This window comes from Giraffa tippelskirchi, chromosome X (genome assembly GCF_054371585.1).
Source record: "Giraffa tippelskirchi isolate mGirTip1 chromosome X, T2T-mGirTip1v1.2.pri, whole genome shotgun sequence".
Lineage (NCBI taxonomy): Eukaryota > Metazoa > Chordata > Mammalia > Artiodactyla > Giraffidae > Giraffa > Giraffa tippelskirchi.
The window spans coordinates 141,141,433-141,163,404 of NC_137289.1; the positions used below are offsets into that span (position 1 = coordinate 141,141,433).

Below are 21,972 nucleotides of genomic sequence, written 5' to 3' on the forward strand. Positions count from 1 at the left end.
AAGAATTGAAGGTGGCCTTCATTGTGACAATATGCAAGGAACTGAATCAAGCCAATAATTACATTGAAAGTGAAAGTCGCTCAGTTGTGTCTGACTCTTTGCAACCACATGGACTATACAGTCCATGGAATTCTCCAGGCCAGATACTGGAGTGGGTAGCCTTTCCCTTCTCCAGGGGATCTTCCCAACCCAGGGATCGAACCCAGGTCTCCTGCATTGCAGGCGGATTCTTTACCAACTGAGTCACAAGGGAAGTCCCCAATACACATTAGCTTAGAAATAGATTCTTCCTCAGTTGAGCCTCAGATGAGACCCCAGCCCTGCCTGATGCTTTGATTGCAACCTTGTGATACCTTGAAGCAGAGGACTCAGCTAGGCTGTACCTGAATTCCTGACCCACAGAAACAGTCAGATAATAAATGTGTGCACCTTTTAGCCCCAAAATATTCACTGCTCAGGTATGTTCACAAAATTGACTCCTCACAAAATTGATTGGGTTTTGTTTCAAGCTGCTATGTTTGTGGTACTAATATTTTACAGCAATAAATCACTACTAAAATGTGACATCTATATGGTTTAAACACCCAATTAAAATGGAAATTGTCATATTGGATTAAAAAAAACAAGACCCAACTATATTCTACTTTTAAGAAATATACTTTAAATATAAGGACACAAGTAGGTTAAAACTGAAAGGATAAGAAAAGATATAATATGCTATTCAAATCTAAAATAAAACAGGAGCTGCTATTTTAATATAAGACAAAGTAGATTTCAGAGTAAATAAATATTAATAAGAATAAAGAGGGTCATTTCAAGTCAAGAGGACATGACAATTCTAAATTTTTATGTACCTAATAACAGAATTATTACATGAATTAAAAACTGATAGAAGTATAAGGAAAAATAGACAAATATATAATTATACTTAAGAGATTTCCCCTTTCCTCAATAAATGGAAGAACAAATAGAAAACAGGGAGACAGAAGACTTCAACACCACTATCAACCAAATGCCTAATTTACATTCATGCAACACTTCAAAAACTGAAACATACACATTCTTTGCAAGTGCACAAAGACCATTTACCAAAACAGCATATCCTGGTCCATAAAACAAATCTTTTGTTTCTTTTTCTCCACGGTATTCTTAAATTAGAAGTGCTAAAACCTTAATCTCTACCCTTAACTTCACTGAAATTGTGAATGGGATTTCATGGGGAGGAGGATGAGCAGGGCAAATCTCCAATACAAAGTATGCCAAATGCTATCTTTGAGAAAGGAATACTTTTTGAAGGGACAGAAAAGATGAGGGAGGGAAGATACTAGTTCACTCTTTCCAGAGCTCTGAGGGTCAGCTGAGTTAGACTTTAAACGTGGTGTGTTCTAAGTGGAATCCCACGGGTCTGGACTAGTGTATGCTCATAACAGATTAAATCTTCTATTATCAAAAAAGGTTGAGGCCTAGCTGCTTTTGGCTCAAAGACATTATGTATTTTATTAAAATTTGTTTATATCAGATTATATTTAGATAATCAGTAATAGAGTAGTAAACAAAAACCTCCATGAAACCCAGTATCTCCCTGGGGGAGATATTTCTATGAATATGCTTCATGATAACATTTCTGTGTCCAAGGTGGAAAATAATGGCCTGCAAGAGAATTTAAGATGATGCTGTATAAGTTAACTTGCTCACACCATGTGAAATCAATAGTCCAATTCAACACAGCTGCAATGTTGAATCAATGATTAACTGTAAAACCTAAGCTATTAATGGGGAAATAATTCACACAGTGTTGCACTGATAGTAAACAAAGAAGAAACTCCATTAAAAGGGAAAACAATGTTTCTCTATTGGGTTGCTATGGAAAATTCTCAGGTACATGTAAAGCATAACTGATTGGGTGGCAGTTCCTGGAACAGGTTATGATGTCCTAAAAAGCTTCAGGTTATTCCAATTCACTTCAGTGCTCAGTACCATTGGGCAAATTTGTAAAGAAAAGAGAAAGAGCTGGGTAAGTACAGTAAGCATTATGTTATAAAGAGAGAAATATCTTACAAATTGGTAGCAGCATTCTGGAGGACAATATCTATCCAAATGCAAAATGTATGTACCTTTTAGCCCCCAAATATTATTAGGTTGGTGCAAAAGTAACCATGGTTTTGCACTGTTGAACTTTGCTGTTTGATATTGGAACACATTCTTAAATGTGGTTATGTTTTACATCATTTTAATGCACATTTCTCGCTTCATGTTTTTTTGGCTAATGACAGACTTGCTGTTTATTTTATATTTATTTTAGACTAGGGAAGTGATGTTAGACAAAAAGCAAATTCTAGTGGTTTTCTTATACAAGTTCAAAATGGGTCGAAAAGCAACAGAGACAACTCACAACATCAACAACACATTTGGCCCAGGAACTGCTAACGAATGTACAATGCAGTGGTGATTCAAGAAGTTTTGCAAAGGAGATGAGAGCCTTGAAGATGAGGAGCACAGTAGCCAGCCACTGGAAGTTGACAATGACCAACTGAGAGGATAATCAAAGTTGATTCTCTTACAACTACATGTGAAGTTGCTGAAGAAGTCAACATCGACCATTCTACGGTCGTTTGGCATTTGAAACAACTTGGAAAGGTGAAAAAGCTTAAGTGGGTGCCTCATGAGCTGACAGCAAATCAAATTGTTTTGCAGTGTTGTCTTGTCTTATTCTACACAATAACAACGAACCAATGAAATTGTGATGTGTGACGAAAAGTGGATTCATATGACAACTGGCAATTACCAGCTCAGTGGATGGACTGAGAAGAAGCTCCAAAGCACTTCCCAAAGCCAAACTTGCACCAAAAAAAAGGTCATGGTCACTGTTTGGTGGTCTGATCCACTACAGCTTTCTTAATCCTGGTGAAACCATTACATCTGAGAAGTATGCTCAGCAAATGGATGAGATGCACCAAAAACTGTAATGCCTGCAGCCAGCATTGGTCAACAGAATGGGCCCAATTCTTCTCCAAGATAACACCTAACTGCACGTCATACAACCAACACTTCAAAAGTTGAACAAATTGGGCTACAAAGTTTTGCCTCATCAGCCATATTCACCTGACCTCTCGCCAACCGACCACCACTTCTTCAAGCATATTGACAACTTTTTGTAGACAAAATGTTTCCACAACCAGTAGGAGGCAGAAAATGCTTTCCAAAAATCCAGCCTAGTGGGGAGGGGTATTTATACCATCACTGGTTGAGTCCCTGAGGGGCATTCATTCCATCCTGCTAAACAGACAGCAAAAGGGGCTCCAGCAGTAAGAGAAAGTCCTCAGGCAAATAATTCAGTACTGACAGAAGTCAGGGCAGTGTGCATTTAAAGTGTTAAAGACAAATGGGTATGGGTAGGGAACCAAGAGCACCCACCTAAGATGGACTTCAAGGTTGGGTGATCCAGCAGCTCAACAGTATCATAATATCCTCTCCTCTCCACTCAGATTTGCAGGGTTAATTTTATCTAACCAATGTTTTTCATAGTGGTTATTACATGATTATCAGACCCAACTAGGGCTACAGATATTGTAGGATATAGAAAGCACTTTGGTGTCAATGTTCCAAGCAACAATGCTTACATTTAGCCTAATTAGACTAAATTAAGGCATAGGCACACCTCTGATTTTGTTATATGGCTTATATCTATCAGAATCAATCCCTGGAGATAAAGGTGGGCTGTCTTCCTCAGATAGAAAAGCTGGGTACTATTGGTAAGGGAGAAGTTGGAAGTAGATGCTGGGTAGTTCAACCACAAATTTACAGTGATAAGTGTGTAAAGATGTTAACTGCAACCTTCTTTGCAATAGGAAAATCTTAGAAGTATCTGAAGTGTATGTGTCAATAGGGGATTTATATTTAAACAAATTATGGTACATTCTTAGTTTGGAGCCTTTGCGAGTAGTAGATCTTTATACTCTGATATAGATGGGTCTCCAAGATATATCATTAAACAATAAAGGCACATGCAAATCAATGTGTAAAGCAAATCACTTTTGTATATTAAAAAGCAGGTATATGAATAGAAAATTGGTTATGTTAAAGCCTAAACAGTCAAGACCACCAAGGATAAGCTTGTACTATGACAAGGTCAGATTTATACTCTTGAAGCAGTGAGGAAGGGCGGCTCTCCAGGAGAATGGTGGACACACCTTTTATAAGGTTTGGGTTCTTGCTAAAGGATTCTGAGGAGAGTTTAAGGGAGTGGCAATCGGTTGTGGGTTGGTTGCTTTCCTGAGGCAGCATTAGGAAGGAGATTGAGCACTGTCTTGAGATGATGGGACTTTGGCAAGATTAGGTCTCTTGTAGAGCTTTGGGGCAGTCATCAGTAAGAAAGCAGGAGCCACTCAGAGGGGAACATTATAGCATTTTACAGCTGCTGCACAAGCATTGGAGAAAGAAAGTTTTCTGTTAACTTTGCATCTGATTTTATCTGTGTCTAGCCCACTCCTTCAGTCCCAAATAGGTTTTTACTCTTTTTTAAGGAATACTAAGAAACTGTTAACAGTGGTCACCTCTAGAAAAGTGGATTGGGTTGGAAAAGTGAGGAGGAAAAGATGCTCGCACTGTTTATTTGCATCTTTCTGTTTTAGTCAGATTTTTTAAACGTGCTAAGTCGCTTCGGTCATGTCCAACTCTTTGCGTCCCTATAGACTATAGCCCACCAGGCTCCTCTGTCCATGGGATTCTCCAGGCAAGGATACTGGAGTGGGTTCCATGCCCTCCTCCAGGGGTAATACTCCAGTAGGTTCCATGCCCTTCTTTCTGACCTAGGGATCGAACCCACGTCTCCTGAGTCTCCTGCATTGCAGGCAGATCCTTTACCGCTGAGCCACCAGGGAAGCCATTTCTAAACATGATCATATGTTAATTTTGTTACATTTTACAAGTTAACATGGATTATTTGGACGGTGGGAATATTGCCCTTTTTGTTTCATTGTTATCTTCTTTTTATTTATCTATATCTTGTCAAGAGGGTTTCCCTTGTGGATCAGTGTCAAAGAATCCACCTGCCAATGCAGGAGACACAGGTTTGATCCCTGGGTCGGAAAGACCCCCTGGAGAAGGAAATGGCAACCCACTCCAGTATTCTTGCCTGGGAAATCCCATGGACAGAGGAGCGTAGCAGACTATAGTCCACGGGGTCACAAAAGAGTCAGACATGACTTAGCAACTAAACTACAACATTTTGTCAAGAAAGAATGTTATTTTAAAAATAATAATAGACATATTTCTTGCCGCCACAAAAGGCAACAGTCGGACTGTCACCATAGTCTAAACCTGGAGTTCAGAAATGAGCTTTGCCAACCCATCTTCCTTGCCTTCTCATGTGCTGCTTCTTCCTGCCTCTCTTGGGTCATTCTTTCTATGCCCAATCTTTATATCATCAGCCCTGCCCTTAACAAAGGGCAACAAATTTGGAGTGAGACCAATCAAACAATGTACTTATCACCTCACAGATGCCCAGGTACTGCACTGGGGGGAGAGAACACAGTTCTAGATATAAACCTCAGCAATAAGATCCTGCCTCTCTTCTCCTAACTCAGCCTTCTCTCAAGACCACACACCTATCAGTGCTGATAAATTATGTGTTATTGCTACGTTCCCTTCTTGTCAGAGACAAACACTCATCTTGTAATATGTCAAAAGAAATGTAGTTGCGGAGCAGGTATGCTCATTTTATAATACACTGTGAGTCGACTAATAGGATAGATAATTCGGGGAGAAACCAAAAGTCATAAAGATACTTGTACTTTATGGCCTGAAAGTTCAATAAAGTGCCTCCTCCTAGTGCTTCTCCCATTAGCAAGGGATTTTTTATTTTAGAAGACTGGCTGAGAATGTTATAATATGGAGGACTTGCCACAGAAGAAGCATGCTGCTTGTAGTTATACGTCTAGAATAAAGAACAAACTGTATGACTAAAGAGAATAACTCCCTTTTTGAGCCATTATGACAAAACCAGTGACAAATATTGAGAGCCTCCCGTGGCAGCATGCTCTGAGTAGCTTAATGACATTCCTACCAGGCCGTTATTTTTAAAGAGACTGATTCAGAAAAGCTGCTAGTGATATACAAGGAGTATTATTTATAAAAAAATTACATGATCTTTTCTAGGACCAAGATAACTATTATTTACAAACAAAGAGAAAAATCTACTATAATATTGAGTCTCTGAAATAAAATTTTAACTATTTTGTGAATAGTTGAAAAATAATTACTTCACAGTACTTCCCTGGTAGTTCCTTCACAGGATTCCAGTAGTTAAGAATCCACATTGCAATGCAAGGGACACCAGTTTGATCCCTGGTCCAGGAAGATCCTACATGCCATGGAGCAACTAAGCCTGTGTGCCACAACTACTGAGCCAGTGCTCTAGATAGCCCACAAGCTGCAACTACTGAAGCTCACCAAAGCACCTAGAGCAGCTTGTTGCTCTGGAACAAGGGAAGCCACTGCAATGAGAAACCCACGCACCACAACAAAGAGTAGCCCTCTTCGCCACAACTAGAGAAAAGCCTGCACAAAGCAATGGAAGACTCACCACAGCATCCCCCAAAAGGAAACAAAAAACAAACAAAAAAAAAAAAAAAAGAAAGAATTACTTCAGTTAATTCTGCCAACTCTTAGCCACAAACTTGTTAACTGAAAAATCTTTGTAGAATTAATTTTAAAAAAGTTGAAGTCATTAAAAGGAAACAAACTTTTATTTTTAAACATACTGTTTTCAACAAACACATCAAATATTTTGGAAGAATCTGAATAACTGAAAATCATTTCCATAGAAATGGTTCCTCACACAGGAACCTGTTTCTTCTTTCATTAATGGGGATATTATCTCAATAAACTATTTTAATGGTGCTCAAATAAGTACAAGAAATACATAATGTACTGTTGCACAGTCATTTTTCAATCATGCACTGGTGATTTATTAACAGAAAGATTTATTTTCAAATGTTTATTGACATAATTGGGTTGAAAACTACCATGAAATAGTATAAGGAGTTACTGCAGTCAGAAGACCTCAGCTAATCCCAGAGCATCATTTTCTAACTGTGAAAGTGGGCCTGTCGTTCAGTGTCTGAGTCTTCTCTGGAAAAGAGAGATATATTTTTATCCTGGCTTTACCTAAAATGGAAAGCCTAAGTCAAAGAAAAAGAGCAATCTACTTTTGATCCAGATACATGGCTGTGGTGGTATTAAAATATGTCCACAAATCATTTGCTTCTCCTTCCTTCAAAGAGTAGAATCTAATTCTTCTCCCCTTTAATGTGGGCTGTATTTAGTGACTTGCTTCTAATGAATTGAATCGTAGAAGTGACTGTCTATGACATATGAGATTAGGATATAAAAGGCATTGTGACTTCCTCCTTGCTCTTTTGCTTTGATCATGCACTTTAGGGAAAGAGCACACAACATGGTGCATTGTGTAGATACTCAAGCAGACCCATCAAGACGGCCACATGGCAAGAAACTGGGACTCCCTACCAATAACACCAAGGAACTGAGGCCTCCTTCCTACAGTCATTTCAGGACTTTGGAAGTGGAGCCTCTTGCCCCAGTCAAGCCTTCAGATTACTACAGCCCCTGTCTTAACTGCAACCTGAGCCACATCCATCCAGCAAAACCACTCCTGAATTTTTGACCCACAGAAACTGGAATGACAACTGTTTGTTGTTTTATGCTAATAAGTTTTGGGATAATTGTTAATAGATCATCACTGCAGATGGTGACTACAGCTATGAAATAAAAAGATGCTTACTGCTTGAAAGACAGCATATTAAAAGTTGCTAGACAGCAACCTAGACAGCATATTAAAAAGCAGAGACATTACTTTGCCAACAAAGGTCCGTCTAGTCAAGGCTATGGTTTTTCCAGTGGTCATGTATGGATGTGAGAGTTGGACGGTGAAGAAAGCTGAGTGCCGAAGAATTGATGCTTTTGAACTGTGGTCTTGGAGAAGACTCTTGAGAGTCCCTTGGACTGCAAGGAGATCCAACCAGTCCATCCTAAAGGAGATCAGTCCTGGGTATTCATTGGAAGGACTGATGTTGAAGCTGAAATTCCAATACTTTGGCCACCTGATGTGAAGAGCTGACTCATTTGAAAAGACCCTGATGCTGGGCAAGATTGAAGGTGAGAGGAGAAGGGGACGACAGAGGATGAGATGGTTGGATGGCATCACTGACTCAATGGACACGAGTTTGAGTAAACTCTGGCAGTTGGTGATGTACAGGGAGGCCTGGCGTGCTGCAGTCCATGGGATCGCAAAGAGTCGGACACGACTGAGTGACTGAACTGAAACAGGAAAAGTACACCTATAGAGAATACATGTCAAAAGGAGAAAATGACCTGTAGATTTAGTATATTAAAGATCTAAGTATTTCAGAAAAGAAAAAAAAAAAAGACAAGAACAATATAATTCTCTTTTGACATGGAAAGTTTCCAAATAAATTTAAAAAGAAATGAGAGCTTTGATTTAGAAATCTTATAGTCAAATTCTTAATGCTTCCACATATTCTGGCTTATAATGCAGTTAGAAGAAACTGCAATGTTCCATCAGTCACAATGAAAGTTCTGTAGCCCACAGAAGACACTGTGAGGGATGAGAAAGCAGCTCTCTAGGTGGAGACTGGTCACACACATGGGAACACTTCATAAGCATCTTTAAACCACAGGCTCTATATTCATCATTTCAGATTTAAAGAAAATCTTAAGCAAGCTTACAGTTACTAAAAATCTCTATTAAAGATATCCCGTCTCCTTCACTAAATGTATGTTTACCAAAATGATTTAAGAGAACCAAAGCAGCAAAGAATGGAATTAAAACTACAGCATGAGTCTTCAAACTGGGGTTATACAAAGACTTTGCAAAGGGTACATGGACATAAATAGTCTTGAGGAAAACAATTTCAATTCAACTTCCATACATAACCATTATCTCCTATAAGTGATCTGCCTGAGAGATGCATTATACCTGGTCTTCTTTCCTATCTCTCTTTTCACAAACACCTTTTTCCATGTTTCAAAGGAAGGCATATTTCTTTGAATTCCCAAACTGGAATATTATGCATTATCCTAGAGTGTGAAAACTTCAGGGCCACCAAACAAAGGAATAGTTTAAAATATTGGTGTTTGCAGACTTCATCTATTCAAATCACCATAAACTCACAGGAGTACATCTCTCTTTCTTATCTTGTATATATTCTTATTAAATGAGAAGGATGGTAAGACTCATGTTGAAATGTTCTATATTAAAAAATATTGTAGTTATGAGGGAGGGGTTGTGGGACTGATAATAAAATTTGTTCATTTAGGAAGCACACCTCTCAATTCTGTCAACTATTGTAAAATAACACATTGCTCCTGAGGATAATTCCTGTGAGACTGCTGCCAACCATCATCTGCTGAAACCACCATCTTATGATATCATTTATTTACAAAAGAACCAGGCTCAAAAAAAAGTCTGATTTGTTAAATGATGAAAGCTAAGGGTATTATGGAAAAGATACTATCATTAAAGCTTGTTTGGGAAACCTTTTACATATCAGTTTTCCTCTCTTGAAAATACTGTGATTTGAACAAGGTTATGAATCTGAGAGCACAGTTCATTCTTTACACAAATATTTATTGAGTAGTTTCTATTTAGCAGACGTTGTTTTAAATTCTTGGATGCAACACTACACAAAATGAACAAAAATCTAGCTCACAGGAAAGACAAACACACAATAAACAAAATATGTAAATGGAATAGTACATTAGAAAGCCACGAGTGTATAGAGAACAAGGAAAAGGGGATGAAGGACAGGGAGAGAGAGGAGGCATTGGGGATTTTAAGTTAGGTGGGCAGAGATAGCTCCATTTAAAAGGTGACATTTGCACAAACGTCAAACATTTGAAGCAGATGAGGGAGCAAGACTTTTGGATATTTGAGGGGGGGTGGTTGCTGAGCAGATCGTGGAAAGTATATGGAAAGAACCTGGGGCAAAGTATGCTTGGCTTGCTCAAGGAATAGCAAGAAGGTCAGTGAGGAGATGAGTAAGTGAGAGGGAGAGTAGAAGAATAAGAAATGATAAGGGTAATGTAGTGCTAGACCATGTAGAAACTTACAGGCTACTGCAAGGATTTGACTTTTACTCTGGATGAGGATTTTGTGGAGTATCATGGTCTGTGGAGTGCCATGGTTAAGTGGCACACTAACTGCTGTATTGAGAAGAGACTATAGGGAGCAAGGACAGAAGCAAAAAACCCAGCAAGGCGGTTACTGCAGTAATCCAGAAAGAGAACAAGATGGTAGCCAAGGAGGTGATAAAAAGAAGTGAGACTCTGCATATATTCTGAAGGTGAAGTCAACAGAATTTTCTGATAGATTGGCTGTAGGGTATGAAAAAGAATAGCCCTATATCTACTGGAAAAAATAAACTTATAGTTTAAAATTTTCTAGAAAGAAAATTCCAGACATGGATGGTTTCATTTGTAAATTCTATTACATGTTTATGGAAGAAATCATACCAATCTTACTAAAACTCTTTCAGAAAATAAAAGATGAGAGATCATTGCTCAACTTTTTGTGTGGTCAGCATCATCCTAATTTCTAAAACCCAATAAAGGTAGTCCAAAAAAGAAATTTATAGACCAGTACCATGCATGAACACAGATGCAAAAAAGTCCTTAACAAAACATTAGGAAATGGAATCCAACAACATAACAAAAGGATAATACATGATGACCAAGTAGGGTTTATCTCAGGAATGCAAAGTTGTTTAACATTTGGGACTTCCCTGGTGGTCCACTGGCTAGGATTCCACACTTTCAATGCAGGGGGCTGCAGGTTTGATCCCTGATTAAGAACTAAGATCTCACATGCTGCGCGGCACAACCAAAAAATTGAAAAAAAATTTAAAGTTGTTTAACACTTAAAGATCAATCAAGGTAATTCACCGTATTAATAGAGTAAAGGAGGAAAACTATACGATAATTTGAATAGATGCAGAAAAAAATTCAGCACCCACTCATCATGTAAACTCTTAGCAAACTAGAAATAAAAGGGAACTTAACCTGATAAAGGACATATTTTAAAAACCTGAAGCTAACTTTGTATTTAATAGTGAAAGCCTGAATATTTTTGCTCAGGCTGAAAAGGCAAGGTTGCTCACTGTCATCACTTCTATTCAATATTGTAGAGGTGGTCTTAGCCAATTAAATAAGGCAAAATTTTAAAGTTAAAAGAAATAAAAGGCAGAAAGATTGGAAAAAAGTAAAACTGTCTGTATTTGCTGATGACATGACTATATGAAAGCCTGAATGTGAAAGTGTTAGTTGCTCAGTTGTGTCCGACTGTAGCCCACCAGGCTCCTCTGTCCATGGAATTTTCCTGGTAAGAAGTGGGTTGCCATGCCATTCTCTAGGGGATCTTCCCAACCCAGGAACTGAATCCAGGTCCCCCATATTGTAGGCAGATGCTTTACCATATGAGCCACCAGGGAAGCCCATACAAAATCCTAAAGAATCATAGAATAAATGCTAGAAGTAATAAGTAAATTTAGCAAGGTCACAGAATACAATGTTAATTTAAAAAATCAAGCAGTGTCACAAACAACTGGAGAATTAAATTTTAAAACTGATTCTATCTATAGTACCAAACATTACGGAATAATTCTAACATACACCATGTTACATTATATATAACATAATAAATCTAACAAAAGACTTTTAATATCTCTACATTAAAAATACAAAACATTGTTGAGAGTAGTTAAATAAGATCTAAATAAATGTTAAGATAAATCATTTCATAGATTAGAACATTCAGTTTTATCAAGATGTCAGTCCTCCCAAAATTAATCTATAGATACAATGCAATTCTAATCAAACCCTCAGCAGAATTTTTTTGTATAAATATCAACCAGCTAAGTCTAGAATTACATGAAAACCAGAGCAGCTAAAACAACTTTGAAAAAAAGAACAAAGTCAAGAACTTAAACTACCTAACTTCACGAAATTATCATGACAGTGATAATTATGCTAAAATTATCAGGACTGGCATAATGATTGACAAAAAGATCAATTGAACTGAATATAGCCCAGAAATTGATCTCCAATTATATGGTCCTCTGATTTTTTTATAATAGCATCAAAGGACTCTGAAAAGAATAGTCTTTTCAACAAATGCTGCTGCAATAATTAGATATCTGTATTAAAGGGAAAAAAATAATATCAGCCTCCACCTCACACCATATACAAAAAATTAAATGTAAAAGCTAACTTAGCCCTAAAGCTCTGAAAACCATGTATCTGACAAAGGACTGATACCCAGAATATATGAAGAATGTCTAAAAATTAATAATAAAAAATTAAAATATTCAATTAAAAAACAAAATATTTTTAAATGGGCAAAATATTTAAATAGGCACTTCATAAAAGAACATGTAATAATGGCTAAAACATACATGAAAAAGTACTTGACATCATTAGTCATTAGGGAAATACAAATTAAAAAACACAATGAGATATTACATGTCTACCAGTATGGCTAAAATTAAAAAGAATGACAGCATCACATGTCGACAAGGATTTGGGACAATCAGAGCTCTCATACATTGTTTCTATGACTGTAAAAGTATTCAAGCTATTTGGCAAAAGGTCTGGTAGTTTCTTATAAAACTAAACATAACACTGACCCTACAATCCAGCAATTCCTCGTAGGCATTACCTAAGAGAAATGAAAATATATGTCCACAAAAAGACTTGTACACAAATGCTCATGACAATTTTCTTTTAAATAGTCAAAACTAGAAACAGCCCAGGTGTCTATCAATAAGAGAATGGATAAGCAAACTATGATATAGTCAGATTATGGACTACAACTCAGCAACAGAAGGACTCAGCTACCAATACACACTAAAACATGCATGAATCTCAAAAACATTATGCTGAGTGAAAGAAGCCATCCACAAAAGGATACATATTGTATGCTTCTATTCATATAAAGTTCTAGAACAGGCAAATCTCATCTATAATGGAAAATAATTAGGATAATGGTTTCCTGGTGGGGAGAGGCTATGAAGGGACAATCAGTGTATGTATGGGAAAGGGCAACATTCTATGTCTTGATGGGGGTTTGTATTCATCAAAATTCAGTGGATATATGCTTAAGATTTGTCTATTTCATCATATGTAAATTTTATACCAAGAAACAAACTTTAGACAAACACTAAACTCTAATTGGCAATATGAATGCTGAAGTATACACAGGGAGTGTACAGATATCTTCATTTTACTTTGAAATGCATCAAAAAATAAGATGAGTTGATATAGGTGATAAAACGAGTATAGGAAAATATAAATGGTAGGATCTAGATATGTAAATATTATATAGCAATGTTGATATCCTTTCAAGATAATTAAAAGGTTTTTCCCCAAAAGTACAATACATGTATATTGATCTGGAGCTCAGTGTGAAATAATTAGTAGTGGGGTGATTTATCAGGCACTCATTAATTCATTCAAACATTTAATAGTTATTTATTGAGCATCTATTACATGACAGGCCCTTGAAAGAAAGCAAAAATGCATAACAGTCCACTCAATAAGTAATTATCTATTTTCACCCAAGTAACCCACTTGGAAAGCAATGCTTTGGGGAAATGAGGCATGACAAGCAAGCCTGTCATTCACAGCTATTTTTTTAATGTAATAGTTTGCCCATTAAAGAAGTAATTTTCAATATGAAAAAGCAATACTGTTAGATAGGAAATAATTGCACAAATACTAGTGTCAATTTTAAATTGTTTCTTAAACATACTTTCAACCTTGGAAGCAGAAAAATTGAGACTTAAGGAAAGAGAAGGCCTCACTAACATAACATGTGCTTTTTAAAACGTTGGTATTAAGCTGACAGATCGAGAGAGCTCTAAATGTCATTTCCTCACAAGAAGCTATTATGCACAGTGCTTGAACAGGGCTGGAGGACCTAGCAACAGAAGCAGGGGAAAGGTTTCCAAGGCAAGAGGTTTAGCTCCGAAACAAGCTTAAATTGGCATCCCTAGAGGTCTTGACCAGGAAAACGAATGGCCAGCCAGTGTATCAGCCTAATAACAGGTCTTATTTCCCTAGATGACACTGGATTTATTAGATACATACTCTTAAATACATGATTTTCCAGTGTAATTCAAGTTACATCTTGAGGCGGAGAACAAACATTGATGAATGCTTTTGTATGGAAATATATTTTGGTCTATGAATTCATTGCTTCTCTAAGACACCAAGGCACAAGTTTTAGGTTGGGAATTGGAAATAATCCCGGTTATATACTGCTCTAATTCACATTCCAGCACTAAATGTAGACTCTGAGTAATTTAGATGTTAGAAAGCATGGTTGAAGGGTGAGACAGAGGCTGAGAATTTGCAAACCAGATAATTTAAAAGCCTTGCTCGACACTCTCAAGCAGCACTGGGTGCTTTGAAATGTACTTAGGCTACAGGACTCAGTATTCCCTTCTTTTTTTCTAGGATAATCCTACTCCCTATTTTGTCCAAATTAACCATCAGAGTTTCTATTATTTGAAAGCCTGCCTAAACCATCTCCTCTTCCTTCAAGGGCCTGGGGAAGGAGTGTCTTGAATTTTATCTTTGTCTTTCTTTTAATCTTTTCTTTTCACTAAGCATCAGGGTAGCGTCCAAAGAAAAAAAGTCACAAAAAGGGCTATTTTATAGCTAGAAATGGAACTGGAGAGAGACACATGTGGGCATCATTGGCTTCAGAGGTAAAGCAGGGGTGGGGCAAGCAACATTTATGGATTCTCTAAATTCAAATTTAGAGTACTTTCATCACATAGATAGTGAAGCCCTCTTCCTCCTCTCTCTGCTGCTTCTGCGAAATACTGCCCAGTATGTACAGTATGAGACCAGAAATCAGCTTCTCTCTTTCTCTCAATTTACCAAAAGACCCTCCATAGGACAAAGAGAATGATAATTAAAGTACACTATAGACAGCTCTTGTGCCCCGATGAAACACAACTCACACACAAATACAGACGTTTTTCCTATGTTTGTCTCGAGGACTTCATCACATCACTGACTCTAGCATGTGAGCAGAGACCGTAAATAAGGAGATATTGTTCCATAACACAAAAGCAAAAATCAGGCACAGAACTTAAAACTTCCATCTCCTTTAATCTGGTTCTTAAATCTCTGTCTGGCCTGGTAGCTCACAAAGTCTTGAGACTTGGGCAGATGGGGACGCAGGCGCAGGCAGCCTGGCGGGCGGCGCCGAAAGCCATGGCCGGCGGGGGGTCGCGGGTGGCCGGGGCGGCCCCCGCAGCGCGCGTGCTGCTTCCGCTGCAGACCCTGGAGCTCCGGGTGTCGCGCCCGCGCAGCACTCTGCGAGGCCGGGCGGGGACCCGTGGTCCCCGGCCCGAAGGCCAGGAAGCCGACCATGCGTATTCACCCTAAACGTTCCTTTCCCATCCGCCTTGGAAGCAGAGATCGCCCGTGGGTCCCTGGCCCCAGATGCCGAACCTCACCGTGGGGCGGTTGGGAAGGAGCTCACAGTGAGCGGCAGCGTCCTGGCGGTCTGCTGGAGAGCTGAAGATTGCCGCCTTCTTCGAATCTCCATTGTCAACTTTCTGGACCAGCTTTCTCTGGTGATGGGAACCATGCAGCGCTTTGGGCCCCCTGTTGCCCGCTAAGCCGGGGCTGGGGAAAGGGGGATTAAGGTCTGACCTGGTGGCCCTTCCTAGACAGTGCATCCTTCCTAGGGCAGTGATTCCTGCACTAGTTGCCGATTTATTATGGGGGCTCATCTTTTGCCTATACTGGACTGGCCCTTGGGTGCTCAGGGTCCATTTGCATTGTTTGGTGCTTAAATGTTTCTTAACTACTGAAAATAAAATTGACCTATGATGAGTTTATTTTCAACTATAGCACCTTCAAAATTCTCGCCTTTGTCCTTACATTGGAAGGTTCTGTGATTCAGATAGTCAAGTAGTACAATGTAAGTGAAGATAATCTAAGAAATGGAGGAGGATACGTCCTGTCTCTCATTCAGTATTAGCTACTGTCAATATTTTGGAGTATTATCTGAGTTTTATAGTTACATTGTAAACGTGTAACAATAATATTTGATATTGTGCAAGTTTAGCATTTTTCCTGGTATTTCTCATCTAACATGAACTTTTTTCTAAAAATTCTTCAAAATCATTATTGAATGTTTAAACTATTTTCAGTCTTTGCTGTATTATAGGTAATGATTCAGTGGAATGCTTGTATATAGATCTTTGCATGAATGATTGTTAAGATTACAAGAAGTAGAATTAATTATTTAAAGCTCTCAAAAAAAAAAAAAAAAGTCTTGAGACTTGGTGTCAAGACAATAGGATGGAGAACAAAGTTAGAGGACAAATGCCTTCATCCCTACCCTACAAGTCACATCCTAACACTGACCCAGGCAATAGGCCCTGATTCTATCCAAAGCTCTTATTTGTCCAGATGGCTGTCTTGAAATTCCTTTAACAGAAAAGTCTCTCCTATTCAGTCTTGCCTCAGAGCATTTGTGGACTAAATTCACTAGCCTTCCCCTTGATCTTAATTCAGCTATTGAGACAATCCAAACCTCTTTATATTTCTATTAGTTTTTGCTTACTCCATTGTCTGTTTTCCCAATTTTTATTTATAATCTCATTTGTATTCTTTTTGCAGCACCTCAAAAAGCCACACCAAAAATTTGCTTTAGAAATCTGTTTTTCTTAGCCATTGCTCAGGAAAAAAACAATCAAATTCTTCCCTCACTATTGGCTGAAAAGTCAAAAGTTAACATCTGTTTTTACAAACAATACTTTCACCTCATATTTCAGTCAGTTCAGTTCAGTTGCTCAGTCATGTCCAACTCTTTGCGACCCCACGGACTACAGCATGCCAGGCTTCCCTGTCCATCACCAACTCCTGGAGCTTGCTCCAATTCATATCCATCAAGTCGGTGATGCCATCCAACCATCTCATCTTCTGTCATCCCCTTCTCCTCCTGCCCTCAATCTTTCCCAGCATCAGGGTCTTTTCAAATGAGTCAGTTCTTCGCATCAGGTGGCCAAAGTATTGGAGCTTCAGCTTCAGCATCAGTCCTTCCAATGAATATTCAGGACTGATTTCCTTTAGGATGGACTGTTGATCTCCTTGCAGTCCAAGGAACGCTCAAGAGTATTCTCCAACACCACCTCCAACACCAGAATTGAGTTCAAAAGCATCAATTCTTCAGCTCTCAGCTTTCTTTATATAGTCCAACTCTCATATCCATAAATGACTACTGGAAAAACCACAGCTTTGACTAGACAGACCTTTGTTGGCAAAGTAATGCTGTAATCAAGATTTGGGGGATTTTAAGTGACCAAAACCCAGTTCAAATTTACTTAAGCACAAGAAAGGGGAACTCGGGGGCTTATTTTATTGACAAATCTGGGTCATCTGGCAGGAGTCCAGAAAAAGAGCCTCATTCCATTTTCTGAGATCAAATCCTATATGCTTAGTCTTACTATTAGGAAGAGACACATATTTTCAACAGCCAGCCAAAATCCCAAGGAAGGTAATGGCAAGAGGCAGGCACAGGTTGCCCATGATCACTATACGCTGGACAATAGCCCATCCCTCTGGATTTCCTCACTGGGTCCCAGCAAAGCTGTTGAGTTTTGGGTCAGAAGAACACTGCTGCCAAAAGGACAGCAAATCCAAAGACATCAGTTCTGATTTCCTGTGGAACATGCTTTACTCCCACCAGCTTGCTTTTAAGAGGTACAAGAAGATCCCGCCACTTTGGCAACTGGAGTCTAGGAATGAACTCATTTTGCACACTGGTGAGACCTGGGGGACACTTGAAACACAAAATGTACAAAGACTGTAACCTTCCGAAAACAATGCCTTCTCCTTTGTTCTCTAACCTGGAGGAGAGGGTAGCCATGAAGATTTCAGACAAAATTAAAAAGGTCACGTGCAAGCCTCCAGGAACTTGCAGTTCTTCCAGGTTAAGAGAAAGGAACTCACACAAGATTATTTGGAGTGAGGTTTGATGATGGTGGCAGCTATTAATTTAATTCAAAAGCTTTAAAGATTATATTAAATAGACTCCAGCAACTTTCATACTTTCAGTTCTGAAATTCTAATTCCAGATTTTGTGATTTTCATTTAAACATAGAGCAACAGTGATTTTAAAATAATTATCCCTGAAAGTGATGTTATTCAGTCGTGTCCAACTCTTTGTGACCCCATGGACTGTAACCCACCAGGCTCTTCCGTCCATGGGATTTTCCAGGCAAGAATACTGGAGTGGGTTGCCATTTCCGTCTCCAGGAGATCTTCCTGACCCAGGGATTGAACCCGGGTCTCCCGCATTGTAGGCAGATGCTTTATGATCTGAGCCACCAGGGAAGTCCATTATCCCTGAAGTTTTATAAAAATAATGCAGCTACAAGTAAAGAGCAGCACTTTCAAGACCTCAATTTGAAATGAAATGCAGAATTTCTAGATTTTAATGCATCATAAGCCACCAATTTCATAAAATTGCATCCACTTATCAAAGCTTATATCACTCCATGGAAGCAGCTCTTTGAAAAGGGATGAGGTATTTGATTCTCTAATGTCTCCATTTAGCCAATTATAGGCAGGTTTTCATATATCGTTCCCTTAAAAATATTATAAAAGCACTTTCTACCATGGTTCTAGCATGGTTGGAAAATGTTAAAGGCATTAATTTCATTGAACTACAGGAAAATTTTAGATCAGAAAATGACAAGATGCTTTTAAAACGAAACATTTTCCTTGTGCTTAATGTGGCCTCAATTACTTTGAAACAGCTAAATTTTTGACAAAAGAGATAATCTCTGTCTTTAGGAAAAGTTTCACATAAAATGAAGATAATTATTGTACAGATGGAAGATAGTTTTCACTCCAAATGAGATGTACATATTACTTCTCAAGCTATATACAGAAATATGCTTGCCAGGCAATGACCATTAAATCCTCAATATTTTTATACAGTAAGAGTGGACAAACCTCTAAATTTCACCAGTTTTCATAACTTTCAAGAGTTTCAGGCCTAACAAATTTAGAAAAGGTAGGAATTAAGGAAAAGTAAAAATGCTGATTTAAATAAGAAATGTCATTATGGAAGACAAGGAAAATGAAAATAGTAATAAAATTCTTTTATTTTCTAAAAGTATTGCTTCTATCCTTTCTAAACACTAGATTGATATCTGTATCTGAGAATGTGGTCACCAGTCTCCAATATGACCCCCTAGTAATCCCTATTCCCTGGTTTATGCCCATGTACATAGTCCCCTATCACAATGAATGAGGCAGACTGTATAATCAACAAGATATTACAGAAGGGAAGGCGTATTACCTTGAAAGTCTGGGTTATAAAGACATTGAAGATTTTGTCCTACTTTCTCTTGGATCACCCACTCTGGGGTAAGCCAGTTTCCAAGCCATCATGACACTCAAGCAGCAACTGGAGAGGCCCATATGACAAGGAACTGAGGACTTCTGCCAATATAGCCAGATGAGTGGACCATCTTGGAAGTGAATCTTCCAGCCACTGTGAAACTCTCAGATGACTGCAGTCCTAGCTGACATCTTTTTTTTTGTCTGTGCTGGGTCTTCATTGCTGCATGCAGGCTTTCTCTACTTGTGGAGAAGAGGGGCTACTCTCTAGTTGCAGTGCACAGGCTTCTCATTGTAGTGGTTTCTCTTACTGCAGAGCATGGGCTCTAGGCACACAGGCTTCAGTAGTTGCGGCACAGGGGCTCATTAGTTGTGGCTCATGGGCTCTAGAGCTCAGGCTCAGTAGCTGTGGCACGGGAGCTTGCTCTGTGGCATGTAGAATCTCCCCAGACAAGGGATTGAACCTATGTCCCCTGTATTGGCAGGAGGATTCTTATCCACTGCGCCACCAGGGAAGTATCCTACCTGATATCTTGACTGAAACCTTATGAGGTCCTGAGCCAGAACTACACAGTTAAGACGCTCTCAAATTTTCAACGCATAGTAACCATGAGATAATAAATATTTGTTGTTTTAAGCCACTAGGTTTTAGAGTAATTTATTATGCATAATGGAAAACTAATACAGAGAATTTCAATATAACTTAGGTCTATAAATATTACAGAAATCTTTTGCTAAAATCAATTGATAAAGTGTTAACTTGATGGATAATGCTCTTTCTGTCCAAGGATCTTTGATGGTTGTCACATAGGGCTGTGACTTGTGATAGTTTGTCTAATAATCACAAACTCAAAAGACAATAAGACCATTTGATAATCCTTTACAGAACATTCAAATTATTTTATTCCTACAAATAACGTTAGAGGGACATTACAGACAGGCTAAGAATTTCTAATTCTAGAAGATAATATTGAAAATGTTTATTTTCTGTTTGTGCAAGAAATATCATTTTCTGAGAATTGTCTGCAAAAGACTTCATTACTTGGTGGTGGTGGCAGTAGCATTGTCACTAAAGATTTAATATTTGGAAATGCTAAAATTTTTTTCATTTTCTCTGATTATCATGAATTAAATCAGAAGAGACTAAGAAAAATAGTTAAATCCAAGCATAGACTTCAAAGCCCTAAGATAATCATGGCACTGTAGCAAGTAAGAAAGATAAATATAAAACATACTCTCAATGAATAGGTGAAGCAGAGGGTATTTTTCTAAGGAAGTGAAATTATTCTATGTGATACTGTAATGGTGGATACTTGTCACTATACATTCGTTAAAATCCATAGAATGTACAACATCAAGAGTGACACCTAATGCAAACTATGGACTTTGGGTGATAATGATGTGTTAATGTTGGTTCACTGATTTTAAAAAATGGTAGGAGAGGCTGTGGGAATGGAGGGAGGAGATAAATGGGAACTTCTCTGTACTTGATGTTCAATTTCACTGTGAACCTACAACTGAACCTACAAGTGCTCTAAAAATGAAGTCTGTTAATAAGAGGAGAAAAACAGTTTCTGCCACCTAGGAACTTTTGTCATTTGTTTAACAAACAGTTGCTTGGGTTTTCTTTTTCTATTCTTTTACATTCCATCTTTCCATGTTTTTACGCTTTATATGTCTTATAAATGGCACATAGTTTGGATTTGGGGTTTTATCTAGTCTAGGAAGCTCTACACTTAACGAGGAATGCTAAACCATTTATACTTATGATTAGTACAAATATATGTGGATTTCTTTTCATTATTTTGAGTGTTCTAGCTACTTCAATTTTTCTTTGCTTCTTTTTTTTCCCTTTTGCTTCTTTTTTTCCCTCTTTTTCTATTTTCCATTTATTTGGAAAATATACATTTTATTTCAATTATTTTAGTAGAAAGATTTAATATACCTACTTGACTTTAATATTTTGAGTGTAATCACACATTTAGACTCCTCCTGACAATGCAAAATACTCAGAATTCTGTAACTCAAGATATATATCCCCAGTGCTCCATGATAGGTCATATAATATTTAATTCTATTTTATTTATACTTTATACCACTTTATGCCCCTCTCCACTGTCATAATTGCTCTTATTATTATGGGGTTATTTTTAGACAGTCATTGGATCTTTAAAACTACCAACCTGTTTGCCCTTTTCTTTGCTCAACATGACCTCTTAGACTGATTCTTCTTTCTAGGTTTGATTTCCTTCTTACAGAAGTGCATCTTTTAATTTTTTTTTAATTTTAAATTTATTTACTTTTTAATGGAAGGATAATCACTTTATAGTATTGTGTTGGGTTCTGCCAAACATCAACATGAATCACACATAGCATCTTTTAATATTAAGGGTTTGTGAATGGTCAAGTCTTTAAGATTTTGTTGGGAAAAAATCTTTATTTCACCTTTAGTCTCTGTAGATAGTAGTATGATTTTTTAGATTTTCCTGCTACTCATTTGATTGT

The 21,972-nt window shown here is 37.9% G+C and overlaps 1 protein-coding gene across 2 annotated transcripts in view; it reads right to left on the reverse strand.

Annotated features, from left to right (window-relative positions):
- The window catches only part of LOC145536252 (uncharacterized), a 241,829-nt gene that overhangs the window by 93,040 nt on the left and 126,817 nt on the right, over window positions 1–21,972 (reverse strand). The gene's annotated exons all lie outside the window — the stretch shown is intronic.